At 42.3% G+C, this 5,018-nt stretch overlaps 1 pseudogene; it reads right to left on the minus strand.

Annotated features, from left to right (window-relative positions):
* Window positions 1-228: 228 nt before the first annotated feature.
* LOC110304052 lies at window positions 229-1,485 on the minus strand (annotated as a pseudogene).
* Between the last annotated feature and the right edge of the window lie 3,533 nt (window positions 1,486-5,018).

Here is a 5,018-nt window from a genome sequence, read left to right on the forward strand (position 1 = left end):
CTCAGACTCTGGAGTGCTAAGGTTGTTACAGGGACATATCAGCATGCAGAGCTAGAAAATATTAATAGTATCCACTGACAATGTGCCAGCTCATAAACATCGAGGACCATTTATTCATTAGTAAACTGAATTGTTTTCTCTTATGTGAAATCATTTTGCTTATTTTTTTTTCTTTAAATCCAAACTAGGAAGATGTAACTTTTCTCCCTAAAAATGAAATTGCTTTTTTTACAAATTGCATTCTCTGATTTTCTCATCAGCCTGCTTTAAGGATATCCACGTGTTCAATATGCTTGCTCGAAGTTTGGCCCACACCAAATGATTGTTTAACCCAAATATCTGAGCAGCAAACTGAGCTGATCCTTCTGGAGAAAGTATAGTTGAACAGCCAAGACCACTGGGCAGTGGAAGAGATGACCACACACCCTGAGCATCCCAGTCTGGTGTGATCAGGGGACAGCTGATAACCAGATATGCAGTATTACCAGACATCACTTGGCCTAGACCATTGCTTCTGCAGCCACTGTGACAAATACAGTAGCTATGACGTCCCCTTCACATTCTGCTTCAACCCTCAAAGTTTCATCTGGTCCTTTATGTGCAGATGTTACTCTAAGTTCACACGGAATCCCCAAATTTCCACAAGGCTTCTTAATTTTTTCACAGTGACCAAGGTCAGAGGTTGAATCCATCAGCACTACCACCCTGCACTGACTGACTGACTTGAGAAGCGACTCCACTCGGTCTGCAACCCACTCAGAGTCCTTCTTCGTCAGGTGGAGTCCTTCTGGAGTTACTTCTTTGAGATCGCAGTAAGACTGTCTTTCTGCTGGCTCCAATCTCCCGATGGCCTTAGTCTCCAGGAATCATTATCAATGACATCAGCAAGAACAATCTCTTTGGTGGTTACATCAATGCCAAGTTCAATCTTCAAATAAACAGTTCTGGGCAGCCAGGATTTCTCCAGAATTTCAAAAATAGCTTGTGTGGTGTGACTCATGATGTCCACGTCAGTCTGCCCTATAACAAGGCCAACAAAGCACAATTCTGCAGCAGCGATGAGCTGCTCCCCAGATCACTGTGGACCATCACTGGCATCATCCTTGTAGAACGTCTCCTCTTTGGATGGATAAAACTTACACACCTCCTTTACCCCAGGGTTCCTTTTGAGAAAAGATCCAGTTGCTATTCCTTGGCATACCCATTCAATTGTAATAATTTCATGTTGGGGGTGCAATGAAAGCAGTCTCCCCAAATTTCTTGGTGAAAGCAGTTTTTATACCTGCTTCCTGTAACAACTGAAATATACGGCTGGTGATCTTATTGGTGATGGCAGCTTTGCCTTCCAGGTGGTTTTTTTCTAGCTGCATTCCCTTGCTGTAATCTGGTTCTTGGACTGCAGGAGGACTCTGCCTGGGTTATCTAACAATTCATAGACTTCTTTTGGAGTTTCTTCCCGATGTTCAGTACTTCCGCTGTCGCCATTATCCTAGGTGAACTAGAGGAGCAGACCTCACGAGAATAAGAGTTGAGACTTTAAATCTTTATTCTGCTAGTAATGGAGTTTTTGTTTGTTTGTTTGTTTTTGTTTTTGTTTTTTCAAAAAGCTGTCTTTACTCTGTCAAAGAGAGGATGGAGCAGGACATGGATGATAGAAGTTGGCTTTTAGTTAAGGATAGACTCTCTGCCATTGTGTCTCTGGAACATTCTTAATTGTCTCCTCCTCCTCTTTTGATTTGTATTGACTTCCATTTTCTAAGAAAGGAGCCTTGAAGGGTGTGGAGGTGTTTCTGAGTGAGGAGAGAGAGAACCAAGTTACATAAGATTTCCTCTTTGTGGGATTGGTCTCTCCATAAGCTTTGATTATAGGGGAATGTTTTCGATTTTTAAAAAACACAGCTCACATCCACTCCTTTCAAGGACACTGTTCCAACAATGAAGACCGAGTGGGGTTAGAATCAATCAAACATTAGTTCTGTACATTTCAGTATATAAGAAAATGAAATTTAGAGAAATCACTATTATTTTAATATATTTTATTTATTTATTGAGAAATTTATAAATACATACAATGTATTTCTATTATATTCACTCCCATTTCTCCTCCAACTCCTCCTTGTCCTCTATGGAGTTTCTGTCTCTTTTTTCTTTGTGAGAGGAGTGGATGTGAGCTGTGTTTTATAAAAATCGAAAACGTTCCCCTATAATCAAAGAGGCCAATATGTCCTTCCCATATACACAAGGGTGTAGGCTTACATAGCCAACCACACAGCCAAGGGAGTGAAAGAGAAAAGTTATTAGGATATGGGGGAAGTGAATCTATCTGTTCAGCAATAGTTCTTTAGGGCGAGCTCGATTTTCTTTGGCACCAGTTCAGTCCTGTAGCAAACACCAAATACAAATCAGCAGAGGCAGACCAGTCTAGGCAAGCAATCAGCACACGCGAACTTCGCACACAACGTCAGCTGCTGTCCAGTCCTGAAGGAACCGGTAGACTCTTTAACTAGCCGGAGGTAAGGCAGTTGGCATGAGGCCATGCAAGTGGCAAACTGCCGCAGAAACTTCCCGAGCAGTTCTTGGGCAGGCTTCTCTTAATGGCAGCCTTTGGAGCAAAGCAAACCAATGGTCAGTGCTTGTTTCTGTGGGGTCATATCCACTTCATATAGGTGTGAGGCCTGGCGCATGGTTAATCTACCAGAGACCATGCTTCTAAAGAAAAATCTACTTTCCTTCTCCTAACAGTCCTCAACTTTCAATAGCACCTCATCTTGGCAAAGAAGATCTCTTGTGACTTCTGGATATGACAGGACATTGTGTTCATGGATACACAGTAGGTGTGGTTGCTGCAGAAGACCCTGAACAAGACCAAGCCAGGAGACAGTCCAGAATGGATGGGGGAGGGGAGATCACCATTCTTAATGCTCTAACGAATATTTAGAGAAAACAATTTAGGGCTCAAATTTAGGTCACTCCTAATCCTCTTATGACTTTATGACTTAATCACGAGTGATTTATTTGACTTCTTAATAGTTTTTAAGTTATGTGTATGTGTGTGTATGCCCATGTCGATGCTTTTGGAGTCCAGAAGAGGGCGTCAGATCAGTGTCGCCCTCTTGGGTGGGTATTCACATGTCAGTGTAGTGCTCCTGAAGTCCTGAAGAGGGCGCCAGATTCCTGGATCTGGAATTATAGGTAGCCATGACTCGCTTTGCTGAAGTTCAGTTTCTTCTCCAGATGTCTGTCTTTCTCTTATTAGCTATCTGTTTCTAGATTAAAAAAATACATACTGTTTTTATATTAGTGATGACATCATTAAAAAAACAAAAGATATTATTTTATTTTCACATTCTCTTGTCTGCATTTCATGTATCCTTCATTTAATATTTACCCTGACTTAATCAAATTTTTAAAAAAATCCCACGTTAAACCTTTGGGTTGATTTTATTTCATATACCAACATCCTTTGGCAACACTTTGCCTTCAGAGGACCCAATGTTTTGTCTGGTTTTCAATCCCAGGAAGGACAGATAGCGTGGTGGTTTGAATAGGGATGGCCCCCATAGACTCCTGGGTTTGAATGCTTGGCATATAGGGAATGACACTATTAGGATGTGTGGCCTTGTTGGAGTAGGTGTGGTCTTGTCGGAGGAAGTGTGTCACTGTAGGAGGCGGGCCTTGAGGTCTCCTATGCTTAAGCTCTGCCCAGTGCGGCACACAGTCTCCTTCTGCTGAGGGCAGATCAAGATGTAGAACTTTCAGCTCCTCCAGTAGCATGTCTGCCTGTATGCTGCCATGCTTCTTGCCACAATGATAATAAATTAAATCTCTTATTTAATGTTTTTCTTTATAAAGGTTGATGTAGTCATGGTGTCTCTTCACAGCAATAAAATCCAAACTAAGACAGTTGGGTAGGTGTAGTGGCTATTCCTGGTTGTCAACATGACTTTATCTGGAATGAACTACAATCCAGAATTGGAAGGCTCACCAGTGATCCTAATCTCAAGGCTTCTCGATAGACGTTTCTGACCTGGATCTTGGCATGAAGATCTTGAGGCACAGTGGCTATGAATTCCAGAAGATTAAGACAGGGAAACCTCTGAATTCAAGGTCATCTGTGATTAAAGGCTTTAGTTATCACAGAAGAAAGGAGCTTCAGTTGAGGAAACGCCTCCATGAGATACAGCTGTGGGGCATTTTCTCAATTAGTGATCAAGAGGGGAGGGCCCTTGTGGGTGGTGACATTCCTGGGCTGGTAGTATTGGGTTTTATAAGAAAGCCAGTTAAGCAAGCCAGGGGAAGCAAGCCAGTAAGTAACATCCCTCCATGGCTTCTGCATCAGCTCCTGCTTTCTGACCTGCTTGAGTTCCAGCCCTGACTTCCTTTGGTGATGAACAGCAATATGGAAGTGGAAGCTAAATAAACCCTTTCCTCCCCAACCAGCTTATTGGTCATGATGTTTGTGCAGAAATAGAAACCCTGACTAAAACAGTAGGCTATTATTATTTTTTGATTTGAGTTTTGAGACAGGGTCTCTTGCTATATTCAAGTGTATTCTGGGACTTACCATGGGTAACCCTCTTGGCAAACATTCTACCTCATCCTCCAAAATGTTGAAATTCTAGATAGGAGCTGCCACACCCTGTTTGGCCGGCCCACTTAAGGGACACTCTTCATTCTTTCTTCTATCCTCTCTTCTCTAACTGTCCTAGCTGAAGACAGACACTTGTGTCTGTCCTTTGGTTATCAGAGTATTGAAATGTTGGACCCCAACACATGAATGCTGTAAGCTTGTTGTCATTGGAGCTGGAGAGTTTGTCTCTTAGAAAAAGAGTTCATACTCTTGTGTGGCAATATGTCAGGTCACCTTGCAGGACAGACTGGAGCTGAGATGATGATGGGTCAGTGATAGGCTGGACCACACCTTGACTAGGACTGCTTAGCTAAGAACATATCTTGTCCTTATTTGAAGATAACTTCATGCCAAGACCCAGGAAAGGGTATTGAGGTTTGATCTGTTG

The sequence above is a fragment of the Mus caroli genome, chromosome 10 (genome assembly GCF_900094665.2).
Source record: "Mus caroli chromosome 10, CAROLI_EIJ_v1.1, whole genome shotgun sequence".
Classification (NCBI taxonomy): Eukaryota; Metazoa; Chordata; class Mammalia; order Rodentia; family Muridae; genus Mus; species Mus caroli.